The sequence below is a fragment of the Xenopus laevis genome, chromosome 5L (genome assembly GCF_017654675.1).
Source record: "Xenopus laevis strain J_2021 chromosome 5L, Xenopus_laevis_v10.1, whole genome shotgun sequence".
Taxonomy (NCBI): Eukaryota; Metazoa; Chordata; class Amphibia; order Anura; family Pipidae; genus Xenopus; species Xenopus laevis.
The window spans coordinates 53,239,201-53,261,657 of NC_054379.1; the positions used below are offsets into that span (position 1 = coordinate 53,239,201).

General features: G+C 35.8%; 1 protein-coding gene across 1 annotated transcript in view; it reads right to left on the reverse strand.

Annotated features, from left to right (window-relative positions):
- Nucleotides 1-22,457, reverse strand: part of LOC108716124 (kinesin-like protein KIF26B) — a 192,863-nt gene that overhangs the window by 162,913 nt on the left and 7,493 nt on the right. The window lies entirely within an intron of this gene.

The window sequence follows — 22,457 nt, forward strand, 5'->3', positions numbered from 1 at the left end:
GTCCTGTTCCTGCTCCTTTGCAACGTGCACCTACCAGCATTCCCTTACTTGAGATTCTGAATGCCACACAAGTTTAGGGGCAGGTAGGGAGTAAAAAGGGTGCATCCACATTCCTCCCCTACATGTCCCTAATGGATACAGAGCTGCTGGACACAAGCAGCTCTGCCTTAATGGGGGACACAGGTCCTTATGCTCAGTTCGAGGGTATAGATGCACTGATGCAATGTATGCATGTGCCTATTTTTCTTTCTGTAATTTGGATTTTCATACCATAAGTCTACTAGAAAATCATGTAAACATTAAAGGGGTTATTTAATAAACCTCGTTTTTTCTGGTCAAGATTTTTTGGGCAAAAACTCGAGTTTTAAAAGTCCGAATCCAAAAACCTGCCATCTCAAACCTGCCAAGGTCATGTAGAAGTCAATGGCAGATGTCCCTTTTACAATTTGATGTAGATTTCCCTTTTACAATTCGTCCAGTAATCCGGAAAATTTCAGATTATTGGACGAATATTCAGAGTCTTTTCCCGACCTGACTTTTTTGAGTTATTTTATTGATAAATAAGATACAATCATGAATGGGAATTTGGTCGAGTTTGGTTTAATAAAAAGATGAGATAAAGTTGAGTTTAAGTAAATAACCCCTAAATAAACCCAATAGGCTGGCTTTGCTTCCAATAAGGATTCATTGCAGTATATCATAGTTTGGATCAAAAGCAAGTAAGAGTTTTATTATTACAGAGAAAAAGAAATTATTTTTTTAAAAAAGTCTATGGGAGAGAGCCTTTCAATAATTCAGAGCTTTCTGGTCAAAAGATGCCATATCTGTAATAGTACATTGTAAGTAAAATAATTTTTTTTACAAAGGGTAAATATGTTAAAAATGTATACTATATATTATCCAGGTTTTTGCCAAGATGCTAATGTAAATTTAATGTCAATTTAAAGCTCACCAAAGAAAAACTCACCTGCTTTCTATTTACCATTCGTTCAGCATTTGTTAAATCTGTTTCTAAAAATCCCATAGGAATGAACACATAGTGGGTGAGTTTTTCTGTAATGAGCTCTAATTTCACACCTAAGTGTCAGTATCATAAAGGAATGTAATTATGATTATGTAAGTTCTTCCCCTGACAGAAAGATAGATAAGCTGAGTGTCTAGCTAAAATTCATAATTTGAGCAGAATAAGGAAATAAGAACAGAATAAGAATAAGGAAATCTTAATAATTCCTTGCAGAAAATGTTAGCAAAAGATAAGAAGAGGTAATTTTTTTTTTGCCACAATTACACAGTACGGTAGAGTCAGAGTATGCTGACTATAAATGTTTCATTATTGACCGTTCTAAATAGATCTGGTGCTATCTGTGAAGTTACCATGGAAATGAAAATGAAAGATGGGGGTGGTTTACAGGAAATACCCATAGCAACCAAATAATGAAAAGTACATTGCGTAAAACCATGTGCAAGGAATGGAAGGTAACCACAATGAAATTAAGGAAAAGCAAAAAATTCAAACCACACATTGTGAACCACATATAAAAGAAAGGTTCTGCCCATTAGCCCCAGCACAAACCCAGATAACCCCAATCTAACAACACTAAAAATAATTTACACATAAATTAAACCCAATAGGATTGTTTTGCCTTTAGTTATTATTGCTGGGATCAAATACAAGGTACTGTTTTATTATTACAGAGAAAAAAAAATCAATTTAAAAATTTTAATTATTTCATTAAAATAACTCTATGGACATGGCCTTCCCATAATTTAGAGATTTCTAAACAACGGGTTTCTGGATAACTGATGCTATACCTGTAGGGGAGTAGTATTAAATTGGCTGTGCATAATTTTGTGGTAATTAAAGGAACAAAACATGTTTGTTAGCAGTCTGTAAAATATAATCTATAGCACTGACACAATGGTTCTTTTATGCCGGCTGTACATTCTACAGTAGGTGGCACATAAAGGGTTAAACTTACAAATGATCTATGAATTGCTGCAGTTTTGCATTAGTACTCCATTTTTATTGGTTGAAAAAGCTACTGATCCAATATACACATTAGATGGGTTACCCATAAAGCACTGCCTCAGCCAATCTGAGTGCACTTTAGTACCAGGGTGTATTCATGCTTCCATAATTATTTGAAAAATTATATTTAAGAGATCCTGGATGCATTTTCATTATTACAATTGCTGCTTGTTTGGGAGGGTTTTTTTTGCATTCTCATGATAAAGGTCAATTAGCAATTACTGTATCTATTTATTTTATGTCTAGCCCATCACACCTATGATCGAGTGTGGCAGGTTTTTTTTAATATTTTCTTTTTTTTTAACTGTTACTATAGTACCCACTAATGGTGGAAATTAGAAAACAAGGGTAAAAAATGGTTAAGAAATGATGAAGCAATTATAGAACGGTGGTATTCCCCTGCATGTTTGTATTACTACTCTTCTAAACAAAGTAGCATTAATAGGAATAATTAATCAAACCCACACTCTTCAGATTGCTAAATATTTTTAAACATCAAGGTTAATATATTATTTACTTTTTAGCACTGCACTCTAGAGGTTATTACTAGTTCCACTCACAAAGATAGAACTTTACATTAAAAACACATGGGTAAAAAACACAATAGTTAACAGAGGGTTTCTTAACCTTTTAAGAAGTGTACTCAATTTAAGACTGTCATTCCATCTTCACTATACAATGAATTACCGTATCTTCTTTTAACTGCCATACAATATCACAGCATTAAAGGGAATAATAGGGAGTTAAAAGACACACCACATGAAGCCATAGGTTTTAAAAGCCAAATTAGGGTAGACAACAGACATCTGACACCATACAAGGCAGTAAGAAAGGACTACTAAAACAGCAGTGGAAATGGCATTTAGTCACTACAGTGATCTTTGTATTATGATATGAAACTTTCTCTGTAAAATGTGCATAATGCAGTGCTTTATACAAAACGTAAAATGTGCATAATGCAGTGCTTTATACAAAACCTACACAAAGATGTTCATCATCTCCATATGCATGTTATTTTGTATAAATATGCAGCTTTCCAATTGTCTCTTTTTAAGCACACAAGACTTGTGTCTGCAGGGCAAGCCCTTGCAAAAGTTTTACTACGGTGGTGCAATGTACAGACAAGGGAAAGAATAACCTGGAATGGCATACAGAAAGTATTAAAATAATTATTTTGACCCTTATTTTATTATTTAAATAGTCTACATAAAGTGGATTTGGCTATGACACAAACAAAATCCACTAAAATTCATTTTACCACCCATTATTTGATCCAACATGTTTCTGCAAGCTGACTGTGGGACAAATTTAATAAAGCACCTCAAAGTCACATTATCCCATTCAGAGTGCTGTTTTTGGCCCTGAGGGGGCAACAGACTAAGTGCTATAAAGGATTTTGTTAGGCGTCGGATACGTTTCCTAATCAGTAATTTCAAACTTTACAATGCCTCTGCCATTGACTAAACAAACAAACACTGGATAACTGAGTGACCTTTAAGAAAAAAATAGTACCTTCCATTTTGTGGCCAACAATCATTTTAAAAAAATTTAAAAATAAAGCTTATATAATATATATAGGTTACTCAAAATGAAGATCCCTGTAAACAGTGCTAAATAATATACTTTACTTTTCTGTTTAACCTTATAATGGTTAAGAATTATTGACATGGAATTTATAATTTTATCATATATATATATATATATATATATATATATATATATATATATATATATATATATATATATATATATATATATATAAGAAACCAATATATAATGTACCCATTACATTTTTTTTAAATGTTCATAAGATAAGGCCTTTGCTAAGAAGTCATAGATCCCTTTCGCTTAGTTTACCAACAGGGGTTCATGCATGGGTGACTAAAGCCAGGTATGTTCCAGGAACCAGTAAGATGGAGGTGGTGAATGAAGTCAAATGCCAGCCCTGATTAATCCCTAGTTTAAAATCATAAATGTCCAGAGCAGGTGTATGCTTCTCATTATCTTTTGGATTGAAGAAGTTGGATTTAAATTGCCCAAAGATAATGAGAAGCATACACCTGCTCTGGACATTTATGATTTTAAACTAGGGATTAATCAGGGCTGGCATTTACTTTTTAAAAACATTGTGTTTTATATGTTCTAATGTACTTGACAGTGTGTTGTTTTAACTTTATGATTTAACTTTATGAATTAAGAACATAAATAAAACTGTCCTAAATTTGTTCATGTATAGTGATGGGCAAATAAATTTGCCAGGCATGGATTCGCGGTGAATTTTCGTGTTTCACCAGCCGCAAATGTTTTCGCAAAACATCGGCGAAAATTTGCTGGCGAAAAATCCGCTGCAACAAAAAAATTTGTCACAAATCAAAACTGACGTGCTCATAGAAATTGATCAAAATCAAAAATTGAACAAAATTGTCGCGTATCAATATTATTTTGGCACCCATTGACTTAAATTTTTACCGTTTTGTGAATTTTTTGACCATTTCACAAATTATACGGCGAAGCTAAACCGGACAGATTGGCCCATCACTATTCATGTTCCCCAAAAGGGATGAAGTTGTTTGCATGGTTTGGGATGGATTTAGAACACAACTGAGTGTGGTGGTGGGTCAGGGGCTTGGACTAAACCTTCCAGAATTTACATTTTTAAATGTTAGCAATTAAGGTAGGAGCTCTTTGTTTAGTAGTAAAATGGAGAATATGTGAATAGACCTTAATCAGATTTTTAAAGCTTTGTAACAACTACAAAACTATGTATTCCAAAACGTATACATTCCAATACTTCTTAGTATTGTATAAGTCACAGTCCATAATGGCTCAGCATTGCACTGTTCTTAACCATCTGTAATGTACTATGTGTACTTGAATTTAAAAAAATATGCTGTATCCGTAAGAGTTTCAGGAAACTCGCTCCTATGGACTAGAATTTTCAACTGTCATAATTTTTATGATGTTGTTTTTCTTTTTAAATTACACTGTTTACACTGCAAATAATTTACTCTACAATATAAAATTTAATTCCTGAACCAGCAAGTGTATTTTATTTAGTTGTAATATTGTTGTGTAGGCAGCCATTTCAGGTCATTTTGCCTGGTCATGTGCTTTCAGAAACAGCCAGCACTTGGAACTGCTTTCTGGCAGGCTGTTATTTCTCCTACTCAATGTAACTGAATGTGTCGCAGTGGGACCTGGATTTTACTCAGGGCCGGATTTCTATCTCCGGCACCCCTAGGCTGGCCACGTCTTTCCACTCACATTAAAATTAAATACAATACAAACTGGATTGTATAACTTAGAAACCCTCCATGTTTATTTCCTTTATTCATCATTATGTCTACTACAGTACGGTCCTTGAGGTGGTTCATGCCTTAGGGTAGGACTACATGGATGTTTTCAGAGCATTCCGACGTGCCTCGACAAAATGCCTGCGACAAATCATATGCGATAGAAATAAGCTAAGAGATAGAAATGACGGATGAAGTTGCAGCATTGATCCGACGCGACACGACTGTCGGATGCAGACGCAGCATGCAGCGTCTGCATCCAACAATCGTGTCGCACTGAAAACTCTTTCTCCAGTTTCTTACTGTGATGCCTCAGGTTTACATCACAATATAAAGAGTCTTAGCAGAGATGTAATATACTTTCCCCTTATGTTGTTGCTTAGATTTCTGGCTTTGTGTTCACATGTGTTAGCTATTAAAATACTTATTTTTGTAGCTATTTATTTGTTGCGCTTTCATCTCAGACATGCATTCACTAGCATTTTGCATGCAGCAATAAAGACCACTGCACACAGTTGATAATGCTAATTATTTCCAACACACACAATGCCTCTGTTTTGCTAAGATTATGATTCCACTTCAAAAGAGGAATACAGACTGTAAAGAAACAATATGTTACTTTTTCAGATATGTATTTTCTATTTGTACTGTGCCCTGAAAATGCAAAGCACTACACACTAGAGGTTTATCTGTTAATACATAAGAATATAACTAGAAATATATTTTTAAAGGTGATGCAAAATGCCCCATACATACCAGTGTCCTTCTGAAACAACTTACACAGGAAGTGCTTATATTGGCCATATAAGCTAAGTCAGTTCATTTACTACCCTTCCTGCCCTTAAAACTGTGCATAATAGCTATGCACAGACAGTGATCTGTCCCTTTTTTTCTTCCAAATGTCTTTATAATTGCATGTCTATCTTTCTTATCTGCCTACACTACAATAAAATGCATTCTACGGGTACAACAGGGAGCTAGAAACTTGAGACATTGTATGACTGGTCACACACAGAACTACTCAATTCTGTATGTTCAATCGGAGGCCGCTGGAGAATATGACAAGTAATTTAAAATGAAAATAGGCATAAATAATCTTTCATTAAATATTTGTACAATGATTTTAATAATCAGTTAAGGATATGTCAGGAACAATGATCATTTGCATATGTTTGATGCTGAAAACAATTAAAAAAATAATTCCACAAGCCAGAGTTAGATTAGAGAATGTATACTGTGAATTTAATGTTTACCTTTTCACGTTTTGCTCCTTATATTTTAATTTTTATGGAATTTAGAAGCAAAATATTGCTTCTAAAAATGGAATAACTGAACAAATGATATGCCATAAACGGATAACAAATACAGAGGGGAACATTGTTTGGTCAGGTGTCAGTAAAGCAAACAGCAGGATCTTTTTAAGTGTTATGGTATGTGCGATTGGGATGCTGGTCAGCAAGTTCAAAGGCATTCGTTCCTACCCCAGGACACATGCTAGAAAACAATAACAAAGAATCTTCCCACTTTTAGCAGCAAACGTGTTTTCTTTTTTTTTAAGTAAAGTAACAGCCATCTTCTACGCAAGGTATGTACTTTAACGTGAAAGGAATTACTCATTGTTCACATCAGACAGCCCCTTGGTGATAGGTAAAAAAGCAGACATTCATGAATGCCAAGAATTTACCATGAGCATTATATGTTGTCAACAAATTCTAAATTGTACAATGTGAAAGTTTTTCTAGGAAAGTTTTGAAGCTTAAAGTTGGTTTGTAAAAATTATCTGCAGTCTGCAAAGGAAAGAGACATTTTAAAGGAGAACTAAACCCTCAATAAGAAAAGCCCCTACCTACTACCACAGATAGTCCCCCATCCTGCTTCTCCCCCCCCACCGAATACTTAATTACCCCTGAAAGTGTCCTGAATATATTGCTCACATATATTTGCAGAGTAAGCACAGCGGAGCTCATGGGCGTCATCTCCACAATCTTTGTTCTTCTTAGGGTCCTCTTAGTTCCCTTTGGCAATCATGGCCATATTGGCGCAAGCCCAGTTGGAGCAGTCTTCCAGTTCATAGCAACTGCGCATGTGCCAATATGGCGCTCCCTTACAGATGAACACCATAGATCTGGAAGATGGCGCCCATGAGCCCCGTTGCGCTTACTCTGCACATACTGTATACGTGAGCAATGTATTCAGAACACTTTCATGGGTAATGAAGTATGCGGGGGGAGCAGGGTGGGGGACTATCTAGGGTAGTAGGTACGGGCTTTTCTTATTGGGGGGTTTAGTTCTCCTTTAAGGCTAATGTTCCCATTTACCCTAGAAACCAAGCACTGGTTTGAGACTGGAATATGAATAGGAGTAGGTCTGATGAGAAAGATAAATAATAAACATTTAACAATAAAATTGTAGCCTCTAAGAGCAGTAGTGTTTTGGCTGCCAGCATCACTGACCTCCATTTGAAAGCTGGGAAAAGCAAGAAGAGAAAGGCAAATAATGATAAAACTAGGGGGGAACTACCAGCCCAGTAAAACCCATGTAGGTTGCCAGTAAATGTAATAGTAACCACCTGTCACTGTGCCCATGTAGTACATTTCATACAAAAAAACCCATACTTGAGTATTTGTGGCTGGAACCTGCTCTGTGTGCACAGTGACAGGAGTTTGCCATTAGTCAATGGCATGGGACAGTACTAAGTGCCTTTTCCACTGGTGGTGAAAGTGCTTTGTTTGTATTATCACCATAAACTGTCAATTGTTTTTGGGGGGGGTACAAAACTTCAATTTACCCACAGGTTGTCAAGGGGCCAATATAAGTCAGAACCTTATAATGATCTCTGCTTTGTTATTCATCTGTTTATCTGCAACCCAGCTTATGGATCCAGGATTCTTGCCTTGATCTTGAACTCCTGTTTGATCCAGTGTTGCTGCTCTGATCCTAAACTCCAGCCTTGATGCTAACCTGCTGTTTATTAGAGAGTTCCTGTTTGACCCTGAATTCCTGTTTGATTTATGGTCCCTGCCTTGATCCCACACTACAGCTTGATTTTGTTTTCCCATCTTGATCCTGTACTTATCTCAGTTGGAATCTTTAGTACCATCTGTTCAAGTGACTCTTTACACCTTCTTTGTAAGTCTGTCTTCGCAAAGCTGTATAGAAAAAGAGTTACCTGTGTTTCTATATGCAAAACTCTGCTACCATCTGCAACTCAGTTTGTCTTCCCTTCAAAAATCAAATTACTTTGCTCTACCATCTCAATGCAGTCTTCAAGACTAGCCTGTGCATTATAATTACATCAGTAAAGTACTTTATACAACTCAATATTTCATTTACTATTAGGAAGATAATACACAAAAAGTAATCAACCATTTTTTGCACTTTGCATGCTGCCTTTCATGTTTGATGAATTGCTGCATTGTCTCTGTGCTTCATTTTAGAGCAGCGGTCCCATCCTTTTTTGCACCACAGGCCAGTATCAGTGGAGTGCATTTCAGTGCAGTTCAAGCTTACCAAAAAAACTGTCCAATCAGTATTTTGGGCCTTGTCAGTAGAATGTCTTCTGAGCTCCGCATAGCTGTTTTCATGGCAATAGTACGTTAGGGAGCTGGGATTGCAGGTAAAGGGGTCCCTTTCATTGTTTTTGCAGCTATTATAGACTGCAGCTAGGACCAGAGGAGGCCCGGTAGTTGGGAACCCCTGTTTTAGAGCACAAAGACCTGTGGCTAGCCCCATGAATGCAGTGCTGAAAGCAACATTTGATTGGCTGCCAAGGGTTTTTAGATTTGGAACAAACTTTATAATTTATTCCATGAACCCTTTTTTTAGATTGCAAGCTCTTTTGGGCAGCGACCTCTTCACCTCTTGGTTGCTTTGAATGTAATTTTGTATGTTCAATGTATGAGTACAGTGCTGCAGAATATTGGCACTTTATAAATGCATGCTTTATAAATAAATGCTAATATATATAATCTCTAATCCATACATGGGCACATCTCAGAAAAATATATTTCTTTATTTATTATAAAGAATGTACATTTTGTTTACTTATTTATTTAGTCTATTTTTTTCATGTTTTTCCTTTAGTTAAAAATGAAACAGAATTCATCACACTGACAGAAAACTGCCCAGCTCTTCTTACTACCATCAGTACCCCATGAGGAACAGTGCCCTTGATTATCTACTTATAATACACAAAAGCCATGAATATCCTGTAAATTATATCCTTATAAACGGTGAGTTCTGATGTCATCAGTTATAAACGGTGAGTTCTGATGTAATTTCTGTCACATGACTTGCTGAAATGTGTGTATTATAATAAATAAAGTACCCCCAGTTGTAAAATATGAGGATATTAGAAGTTACCTCGGAGTTTCATGACCTGTATAAAAACACTCGGCCTTCGGCCTCGTGTTTTTATATGGTCATGAAACTCCTCGATAACTTATAATATCCTTATATTTTACAAGAGGGGGTACTTTATTCACTATATAATACACAAAAGCCATGAATATCTTGTAAATTATATCCTTATAAATGGTGAGTTCTGATGTCATCAGTTATAAATGGTGAGTTCTGATGTAATTTCTGTCACATGACTCACTGAGACGTGTGTATTATAATAAAAAAAGTACCCCCTGTTGCAAATGGTCATGAAACTCCTCGGTAACTTATAATATCCTTATATTTTACAAGAGGGGGTACTTTATTCACTATATAATTATATCCACTTAGTTATAACAGAGGCCTGAACCAAGTCAGTGAAAATTGATTCAAGAGAAATTTTCTATAGAGAGAAAAGGAGAAAAGTACCCAGAGGGGTCCTTTTTTTCCTTTTCTCTCTATAGACAATTTCTCTTTAATCATGTTTTAACTAGGCAGTGTTACAAAATACCACCTATTTACTAAAACCATTTGATGTTTAAAATGCTTTATAAATTGCTTGTTGTGCCAAAGTGCAGTCAATATTCAGCTCTTTGCAAATATTGAACTCCCATTTAACAAGGTGGTGTCGTTTACCTAAAGGTCAGGCGGTCATATCTATATTACAGACACAATAGTGTATTTCATTCCTATAAGAGGAAAAGGGTTAACTTCACTCTCAGCCCAAATGTAAATGGCTGCAAAAACCACACACTGTTAAGGCAAAATAGTAGAGATGCACTCCCAGAATACAGCCAAATCCAAACACTTTTTTTGTAGCATTTGGTTTTGTCCCCAAATCAGTAGGGTTTGGATATGGTTTGGCTGAACAGTTAGGGGTTATTTACTAAAACTAATTTATCTCATCTTTGGTGCGGGAAAAGACTCTACAAATTGTTTGGATTTGATCCATAGATTTTTTTTTTTCTGGTTATTGTCCGAAACCCCGGAATTTTTCTGATTATTGGATGAAACCCAGTGCAGATTACAATACCTACAAATTGTAAAAGGGGACTCTGCCATTGATTTCTACATGACCTCGACAGTTTGAGATGGTGTCCCATGACTTGAAGGTTCTGACCAGATGAATGCAATACAATTTTATTCACATGGTCAGGGGCGGAACTAGGAGTAGACAGAAGAGGCTCATCTCTAGGGTGCAATGGTGGTGGTTGCTAGGCACATACCTCTTCTTTCTGCCTACCCCAAGTTGTTTGCCCTTCTGTAACTAGGGCATTAGCAATGAATAGGGGAAAATAGCATGACTTGCTAATGCGTGTGAAAGGTGGAGGGTGTGGCGAAGGGGGGTGGTGGAGGTGTTGGGTGATGAGTGGTGGGGTGGGAGTGATAAGTAGGTCCTGCTTTGGGCACATTGAACCTTTTGCCCAGCACAGCAAATGTTGCATTGTCTAGATCATTATATATGTTTGTTTTAATTCTTTTGTGCAATACAGGGTACCAACAAATGCACAGAAATATGCTGTCCCTCTTCTTGCACCTCTATCCGTTCCCTTGGAGTTTAGGTATTGTAAACTGCACGCATTGATGCAAAAACTTCCCCTGAAAATACTGGAGATCCTAAACAGGCTTGAAAGCTAGAAAAGTTAATTTCAGCAAGTGGATAAATGAAATATAGCTTTATATGACTAATTTCAATATAAAACAAGTATCCAAGTAAATTATATTAAACATAAATAAGGAACTAAACGAGCACATTATATACAGTTTAACTAGCATAAGTATACAGCAATGTATTAAAGCTGTATGCTCATGTGCACCCACACAACAAATTGTGGTGCGCACAAAGAATTTTGTATGAAAACAACATTTTGTATCCACTCTGACCTGAGCACACTGTCTTTAAAAAAATATACATACATGTTTAAAATGTGCACACAAAAGTTGTTTTTTTTGAGCACATAGCCAAGAAGGTTTTAGAGGGAACATTGAAACTGATATCAACATATTTAAATAAATGTATGAATTTGCACTATACAGGATTGTCCCATTGTATAAAGTAACATATTTAACACTAGGTTATGCCAATACTCCACTAAGGAGTTTTGAATTTTAAAGTTTAGCAGGTGTAAACATAATTTATTTTCCACTGCTATCCAATTTGAAAACTATCAAGCCCTAGAAAGCTTCAGAGTGGCAGGGTAAGTACCACACAGGTTTCTTTTAAAAAGCAACACTAGTACTTGGGCTTTTAGGATCATGTCTGTATTAATAAATGGGCCTGCACGATTCCAGTACAGTCAGCAATGCAGACAAGAGCGAAGTGGGCAGTTAGCCGTTGGCCTGTAGGTACCTCCTTCAGTGCTCTGAAGACTTGTTATTTACCTCCCTTGTTCCTTTAATACTTCTTTCCCGTAACACAGCAGCACACTGCCATCCTCATAGAACATGCTGCATTAGTATTAGGCAGTCAAAGCAAAAACCTCATCAGTAACCCAATCCCAGCATGGAGTAGTCTCCTCTTACAATTGAAGCCAATATTCTAGATAGTCTTCCCTTGCACTCTAGGAAACACAGTGAGGCTCATTGACTAACAGAGTGAAAATGACCACAAAATATGCTTGCACAGTGATTGCATTAATTTGCCTGAATCATTAAAAGTGTGTGTTTCCTGACATTACGTGTGGAAAGACCATAAGACAGGATCAATTTGTACATAATAATGACACTAGCAACACTAGTACTTGAAGTGTTCAATACACTAGTCTGCCCTAAAAGTATTTGCTGCAAACTCCATTGCAACTCAATGGTGTGCAAATAACTTTATTTCTTGACCCGCACCTGATTCAAAAAAGCAGCAGAATGACGTTTTCACACAAGTATAGAAGAGCATATACAGGGATGGGATACATTATCCAGAAACCTCTTAGCGAGAAAGCTACAAATTTCGGGAAGTCTATCTCCCATAGACTCCATTTTAATCAAATAATTCAAAATTTTGAAATATATAGTTTTTTCTCTGTAATAACCAAACAATACCTTGATCCAAACTAAGATAAAATTATTCCTTATTGGAGGCAAACAAAATCCAACTTGGTTTATATAATATTTAGATATTTTTTTAGTAGACAAAGTATGACAATCCCTTATCCAGAAAACCCCAGGACTCGAGCATTCTGGATAACAGGTCCCATACCTGTATGCAGAATAAAAGCAATAGCCTTGTATTTCAGTGCACACACTTTTTTTTAGCACTTTAAACGTGGGCTTCTGTTTATAAATGAGCTCTTGACTTCACAACAATGTAAAGCATTTTGCAGTTAGGTGAAACCCCCTTTAACTTTTCTTCCTAATTCCTTCTATCATTCTATCTGAGTGCCTATGTGAACAATGAGTCTTTTCTTTCTTGTTGTTACTTACCTATTAAAACTGCCCATACATTGGCTGTTATTTCTGTCAATTCAGCCACTCTGGTTAACCCCATATAGGGCCAAAATATTGGTCTCCGAGAACACCATCTGTTTGGATCTCAGCCTAGCTGCCTGGGAAATCTCACTGGGGGATGACCACACCACGATGCAATCCTCAATGTCAATCTGTCATGTGACACCATTATAAAATGTAATTCAGTTTTAAAAGCCCTTAGAAAGACATTTTGTTTGCTGGAAAAAATCCGATTTTTTTCATCCGATTTTTTTTTTGGATTTTTCACCCGAAAACTCAGAATTTTGCGCAAAACCTTTGGGGTATTGCCAAAAACCCAGAGCACATCAAACTGGGACTTCTCCCATTGACTTCTATGCAACCTCAACGGGTTTTTTGATTTTTTTTTTAAAAGTCCGATTTTATTAAAAAAAGAAATCACAAATTTTTCGAGATTTTTGCATTCGGAGTTTAGTAAATAACCCCCTACGTATGGAAAGACCACAAGACAGGATCAATTTGTACATAGTAATGACACGGAATTGGGTGTGTCTTAAATGTTCCTGTTCTGTATGATTTTGTGTGGTGATTCATTTGGTTCTCCTTATGTTTTTGTAGGTGAATTTTGCATGCAGCGATTTGGTGCATATATTTACAGTTATCTCTGACTTAGCGACATGGTTGAGTATTCACATATACATTTCTTATAATAACAAAGTGTATCAGCAAATCCAGATGAACACACAACAGTTACCACTGCAGAATAAACTAATGCCTACCAATTGTCACAATAAAATAGTAAATTTGAAAGAGAGCACCCAAAGCCCTTGACCTGTTATGTATGCTGCCCTACATCTCACAGTAAGTAAGAAGGCATCGGAAAACATATTTAAACATCATAAACCTTTTCAAAAACAAGTACTGCAAACAGGGCCGGAACTAGGGGTAGGCAGAGTAGGCACGTGCCTAGGGTGCAAAGCTGAGGGGGCGCCAGGCACATACCTGCCCCATGTCCGGTCCTGTGTCTCCCTGGCTGCCGCTGGAAATTTGCAGTTAAATGCGCTTGCGTACTTTCGCGCATGCACGCTGGCGCGTACTTTTGCGCGTGCGCGCTGGCGCGTATTTCCGCACATGCGCGATTGAGCAGACACTAAGCCAGCACCGTGGCGGCCAGGTTGCCTAGGGGGCCTGCCCGGGTTGGCCCGGCTCTGACTGCAAAGTTTTCTTCAGGTTTTTCAGTGCAACGTATTATTTTGAATAATTCGACCGGGGGTATTCTTAAAGGGGGGTTCACCTTTAACTTTTAATATGTGATAGAATGGCTAATTCTAAGCAACTTTTCAATTTGTCTTCATTTTTTCTTTTTTATAGTTTTTAATAGGGATGCACAGAATCCCAAATCCTTTGTGAAAGATTGGACCGAATACCGAACCAAATCCAAACCCAAATTTGCATAAGTAATTAAATGTGAATCACCTCCTAAGTGTATGGCTTTGCATTTATGGCACAAATCTTCTACCACATTCCTAGCTGCTAAGAAACAGCACAATACAGCATAATATGTTAAACATGAATTCCTCTGTTCTAGATTGCTACAACTGCTTCAAGGAAACTGGGATATGATTTCATTTATAGCTATTATAGAGAACAAGCCAGTCACTCATTCACATCCTAGACACCGTCTGCTGCTACATATAATAGTCCCCAGATAAACCCAACTATATTCTTTTTCATTTTTCTAAGAGGCAACAGCTTGTTCAATGTTGTTTGTGTTATTCACAAACCTGAGGCATAAATACATGCTTTATACCATAATTTAACTCTCAGTCTATGGCTAATGCTGTCATAATCACATAAGAAAAAAAACCGGCAGAGCTGAATTATTTCTTATAAATCTCAACCTCTCATTTATCTTTCCACTTTCTATATTCATTCACAGTGACACATGGGGGCAGATTCACTAAGGGTCGAATTTCGAAGTAAAAAATACTTCGAAATTCGACCCTCGAATTGAAATCCTTCGACTTCGAATATCGAAGTCGAAGGATTTAGCGCTAATCCTTCGATCGAACGATCGAAGGATTTTTCGTTCGATCGAACGATTAAATCCTTCGAATCGAACGATTCGAAGGATTTTAATCCAACGATCGAACGAAAATCCTTCGATCAAAAAAAGGTTCGCAAGCCTATGGGGACCTTCCCCATAGGCTAACATTGACTTCGGTAGCTTTTAGCTGCCGAAGTAGGGGGTCGAAGTTTTTTTTAAAGGGCAAGTACTTCGACTATCGAATGGTCGAATAGTCGAACGATTTTTACTTCGAATCGTTCGATTTCGTTCGATTTCGATCGAATTCGAACGAATTTAACCAATTCGATGGTCGAAGTACCCAAAAAATACTTCGAAATTCGAAGTATTTTTCATTCGAATCCTTCACTCGAGCTTAGTGAATCTGCCCCATAGACTGACATTTGTAAATTACTTTTTTTAATGGATTCTTACTATGTATTATTATAGGGTACATAAATAACTCTATTCCTAGAGCGGATATATTGATCCTGTACAATTAGTAACAACATTACCTTAGTAAGTGGCAAGAAATGCAAATGTAATTAACTTAATTAACTTTATGATTAAATAATATAGTGTAAAGCTCCAATTCAGCATCTTTCACAAGTATAATTGATAGAAACATCATGTTTAGGCTTTCAGACTTTGAACAATATACAACTGTCCATGTACCTCTGAAATATTATAAAAAGCTAAGCAATCTTTTAGACAGGTAAAAACATCAAAGTAAACAACACAAAAATATGAAAAATTTGCCTACAGTTTGATCAAAATTTTTAAATAACTCATCTGTAAATAAAAAGCAAACCTACACTCCTATGATGGAATGATCAAAAGAAAGTAAATCTTTCAAGTCCCAGAGTATTCCTGTTAGTAAAGGTGTTAGATAAAGTGGCTATAAATAAAACAAATCATTTGCATGATTTAGATCTTCATGTTTGCAGTTGTTTTGTCAGTTATTGATAATAGTAAAGAAACCAGCAAATATTTACTTTACCAACCAATAACCTCATCAAAAATATAGTCAATAGTATTATATATATAAATATATATGGTTCCAGTGTACAATGTGTCACCATAGAAGGTGGTGCTATAGGTTAAGTAAAGAAAGGTAAAGAAAATTAAAGCCTCATGATTCAAATATATATATATATAGAGAGAGAGAGAGAGAGAGAGAGAGAGAGAGAGAGAGAGAGAGAGAGAGAGAGAGAGAGAGAGAGAGAGAGAGATACAGAGAGATTTTTTGAAATGTATATTGTATTTTTGAATATCAAGCACTAGAAATAAAGTATTATCCAACTCATACACTGCATAAAATTATACTATGATATTCTCTCTTTCACTCACATTACAAAGCATTTTATATGACCTTTAATCCTTTAAAGAAACAGAAACAATAAGAGGTTGTATTGCATGTCTAACCATCATTCAGGGGCACATTTACTATGGGTCGAATATCGAGGGTTAATTAACCCTCGATATTCGTCCATCGAAGTAAAATCCTTCGACTTCGAATATCGAAGTCGAAGGATTTACCGCATTTAGTTCGATCGAACGATCGAAGGAAAAATCTTCGATCGAACGATTAAATCCTTCGAAACGAACGATTCAAAGGATTTTAATCCATCGATCAAACGATTTTCCTTCGATCAGAAATTACTTAGAAAGCCTATGGGGAAGGTCCCCATAGGCTAACATTGGTGCTCGGTAGGTTTTAGCTGGCGAAGTAGCTAGTCAAAGTTTTTTTTAAAGAGACAGTACTTCGACTATCGAATGGTCGAATAGTTGAACGATTTTTAAGTAGAAGTCGTGGTCGAAGGTCGAAGTAGCCAATTCGCTGTTCAAAGTAGCCAAAAAAAAACTTCAAATTTGGAATAATTTTTCATTCTAATCCTTCACTCGAGCTAAGTAAATGTGCCCCTCAGTGTCCATTCAATATACCCGTTGATTGAAATGTAATGTTATTACAATTATATAGCTACATACTTAGGGTTTGATAGAAAGCTAACTTTTTCCACAGTTGGCTTAATAGATTTTTTTCATTTTCAAAGAATTTTTCTTGCATAATTTACCCCTGGCATAAAGGGGAATAGAACCAGGTGATCACTATCAAAGATCAACAAATTATAAAGCATAATAAAACAAAATAATAACAGAGAAGTCTAAAACTTAAAAGTACAGTCTGAAGCTGTAATTATTTTTCCTATACTTTACATTCTTAAAATAAAAATCTTAAATGGCAGTAAACTAACTGCTGTTTCAAAGGGTCATCCAGCAAATACACAATAGCATGCTTTTATGTTACAAAAGAAACATATTTACTGAGACATCCAGGTGAGAGAGATAGGCTTGGTATCACATACTGGAAAGCAACCAGTCCCAGTCACACCTTGCATCTGCATAGGTGTCCTAATGTGCAGATTCAATTGCATTTCACAACTTGTGATTTGCTGGCAGGTGCAACTCATTGGAAGAGTTGCAGTAGACACTACAAAGAGGGTTGGCAAGTTGCATTTTAGGCAAAACAAATTGGTGATCTGGGCCTTATTTGCACAAGTTACACCTTGCTTTCCCTCCCTTAGTAAATACTGTAAGTCATATAACACTGATCACCCCCAATCACCCCCAAAATAGTTATGTCCCAAAGATAGCTAGTTTCTCACCACCCTCACCATCCAACATTATTCTCCAATACAACAAATAGGATTCTACACCATTATGCTGAAGTTTTCCTGTTAAACTGTGTTTAAAGATTCACTTAACTTTGGCAGTGTAGCCCTTTCAGGTCATGGGCTCAGGTAAAAATGCAACCCCAACACCGCCTGTAGCTATTGCCCTGCCTAAACAGCAAAAGTGCATGATGCAGCAACATTATGAATTACATAACATTTTTAAAATGCTCATTGCTTTTTGTTCATGAAAAAACTCAGAAGAGTTAACTGATTCTGCTTATCAAATAACTTGTATTTACCAAGCACAGTCCTTTATGGGCATCCTGCAAGTCAATGTTTGCCTTAAGCGGTGGGAACAGTTGCCAGAAAACTCTGATCTGAGTGTTATCAAACATTATGTTTACATTTTCACTTCAAAGACTTTTTTATTAGAACATTTACAAATATTTAGCCATACTAATGTTAGGGGTTAGCATGGTGTTGATATGTTCTACTGTTTCATGTTGTGTGTTGTATCCCATGTGTAATAGATATAATTATTAATAGCATCCTGAACCTTTACCAATCTTCTAAAATGATTAATTTAGGAAGCAAAGGGGCCAATTTATTATAACTCAATTTTTTTCTGGTCAAGTTTTTAAAGGGGTAAAACTGGAATTTTTAAAGTAAAAAACTCAAATCTTTAGATATTTATTAAACCCCAAAGCTGCTAAAAATCTGAATCTGAAAATACTCTGTTAAGGTAATTTAGAAGTCAATGGCAGATGTCTCTTTTACAATTTGAACATGTTTCTTGACATTGTGATCTGTGCTGGTTTTTGTATGATAATCCAAAAAAGTCTATGTTTTCAAGTGAAAAGAGCCTTATGATTTGAGCATCAAATTCGAAAAAGTCGCACAATTCGAATTGTCGCATGATTTTGTTGAGACTTTTCCTGCACCGACTTTTTCAAAGTTATTTTTTGATAATTTTAGTAAAATTGTGGATGGGAGTTAGGTCGACTTTGTTTTAATATAAAAAATGGGAAATTTGAGTCTTTCACTACAGTCTAGTTATTACTTTATTATATAGCGTATGTTCACCTTTCAACACTTTTTTTCAGTTCATTTGTTTCCTGAAAGTCCCCAGAAATAAAGATATTTTCCAACTACTTTCTACCTGTGACATTTTTTTAATATTGATGTTTAAAATATAATTTTTCACCTTATCACATCTTTCTGAAGCACCTGGGGGGGGGGGCATTGTAACAGACTGTTCTAAATTGATACATTAGTTGATACATTTCTTATCTTTGGCCCTGCTGAGCAGAATTCTTGGGTTTCATTAAAGGCAGCTGTTAGAATTGACACAATTGTTGCTAATTTTCCACAGAATCTTCTAAGAAATGTATCAACTAATGTAGCAAATTGTAACAGTTCAGAATCTGCACCTGGACTACTAAGCTTCCAGACCAAAACAACAGAGAAAGGAACATTAAACTTCGAAATTCAATTTTGGAAAAAAAAAAAAGTAATTGAAAAATGTTTTTTTTTTCTGGTGAAAAATCGGAAAACAACTGAACTGAAAAAAATGTTAGGAAAGTGAACACCCCTCCTGCTAAATACAGGGCCAGAATGTCATTAATACCTCACCACAGTCACATGTATTGCTCAGAGACCCAACTTGAAAAGGTAGTTTGGGAACCATATGTAACTACAACAAAAATGTGGCTTATGTGAAAGGCAGAATAATGTCACACATATCACCTCCGCCTTCTCTCCATATTTCGTACACACAAAAATTGGGAATTAAGACTTTGAATCCTTCTCAAGGCCCTTCAAAAATTAATATGTTTTTTATATTTCGTACACACAAAAATTGGGAATTAAGACTTTGAATCCTTCTCAAGGCCCTTCAAAAATTAATATGTTTTTTTGTTAGAGGAACAACAGTTTTACTTATCATATCTGAGGACTTTTATGCAATGTTTGAAATTCTACACACTAGTTTTCTCTACTCATGTCTCTATCAGTAAGCCCTTCTTGTGGAGGCCATAGTTTATTATATTATACTTCTACCAGCTATGCTCTGTTTACAGAATGTTTGTAAGAAAAAAATCTATGATCTTTTTAAAAGTCATTTTAATCTATAAACAATAGATTCCTCTAAACAACAATGGTTTTCATACTTCTATTCAACCCCATTTGGACCTCTAACCTGTGGTCAGGGCCCCTAAAACCTATAGTATGGTTACAGAAAAAGTTTTTCCAGGAATAATTTGATGACTAAAGTTAAATAAAACTGAAGCATTGTACTAGTTATAGATCTAACACATACAACAAACATTTCCATCACATTAAGTTTAGTAATAAGAGTTGAGGTAAAGCACAATACCGGTGCATTCATTTCCGTCCAGACTTTAAACTATAGAAAAGAATCACTGAGGTTCATTAAGTCATGATTTGCTGGGCAAACATTTCCACCATCTGATCATTTCAAACTGATTCACTGTAATGTAGGTAGGATTATCGTATTAGAAATGTTATTTTAAAAGGCCCAAGGCAGCAATTTGTCAGCGTTCAGGAGGATTATTTGTCTTGCAGCCTGACCAACAGAAACTTTTACAAAGGCACCATAGGTGAAATATTTTGCATAACTCTCAAACTCTGCTATAAATGTAATAAGCACTGAGGAACCTTATAACTGCTGCAAAGCAGATAACTACATTACACTTGCAATGACTTGTTCATTAAATAGTTTTAATAAAAGTGATTTACCTGCATTAATAAAAGTGATATACTTATTCATGATAATAAACAAACTTTATTGTTGTGTGAGTTTGCAAATATTAAAGGGAAATTACACGAATAATGGATTTATAAATCAGTAGCTGTTTTGTATGGCTTTCCTGGTTAGTAAAACTGATTCACTGTGATATATATACCGGTACAAGTCTAGATTGACTAAAAAACCAAGTGAAACCAAGAAAAAACATACCTGCCTCAAAAAGGGTAGTATACCACCTTGTTCATGAGTTCCATGAATAGGGCCTGTGCCACAATCTTATTTTTCTTCAAAGGTGTTATGCTTTTTGTTTCTTAAGCTAAACAAGGCAAACATGAAAACTGAAGCTACTCCATGTTTGGTTCTTGCTAGGTAGATTAGATTATCAGTACACAGATACACTACCTGCGTAATGGACTCCTGCTAACACTACAGCGACAACAACAATGGGTAAAGAGAGGGGGTGTAAATGTGTAATATATCTCACACTTCAGTTTCCTTGTTTGCCATATTTACTGTAGCTCAAGCAATAACAAAAGCAATATATTTTTCATTTAAGCATAAGCTCTATTTAGGGAACCCATGCACTGCCCCTTTAATAGACAGAAGCAGTCCCTTTTTGGCTCTCTACCAGTAGATGCTGGAATTGACAGATAAGTAACTGTTTGTAAATATAATGAATTAATATTTAATGAGAATATCCTAAAAATACTTTTAAAATAAGTCAATATGAAGCTTGAAGGATAAGAATGCTTGTGACTGTCATCATGAGAGACAATGGTAGCTGCTCACACAAACCTTTAAAGTTGAACCAGTAATATCTTTATAGATGTTACAGAGGAAAAGCAAAGGAAATAAAAATATGTCAGCTCTAAATGTTTCCATTAGGCAAAAATCTGAAGAAAATTAAGGTATAGTCACGCTTTTCACTACATGCTAATGCATCTATAATTTATGTAGTTGACTTTGCTATCCCACAATTGCTTACATGTTGAATTCCTCAGATGTACTGAGCCGAAGATAGGGATTTATGTGAGTTCTGTCTGTAACATGCTATTTGAAGCTTGATCAGAGACAGAAGATTAACTTCCCAACACAAGCAGTTGCGGCATGAAATAAACAAATCAAGTAACAGTAAAACTGGAAAGAGAGCTCAAAATAGTATACCAAGAAAAAGGGCACCTTAATTGTCATTTTGGCTTCCCTTTGCACTCTTTTTAAGCTTCTTAAAAACATGATCAATGCAACTGGAAGCTGAAAGTGAGGTGCACTTGTCAACCCCAAGATAGAACACTTTTTAAAAAATAAGATGCATATCAGTGATTCTATTGGTTATAGTAAAATATGCTGAAATACAGGTATGGTATCCATTATCCAGAAATTCATTGTCCAGAAAGATCTGAATTATGGGATGGCTGTCTCCCATAGACTTGATTATAATTGAATAATTCAAATTTGTAAAAATGATTTCCTTTTTCTCTGTAATAATAAAACAGTACCTTGTACTTAATCCCAAATAAGATTTAATTCAGCCTTACTGAATGCAAAACAAACCTATTAGGTTTATTTAATTTTTAAATTATTTTTTAGTAGACTTAAGGTATGGAGATCCAAATTATAGAAAGATCCCTTATCTGGAATACCCCAGGTCCCGAGCATTCTGGATAACAGGTCCCATACATGTATTATCAGTGTCTTATATTATCTCAATCAAAATCACTAACAGTTCTTTAGTCTACCAAATCCTAGCAATGGCTGCCAAGCATGTGTATATATCTGGAGGTGATCTAAAACCATAATGTAAATTGCTGCATTATCAGAATATCTTAAT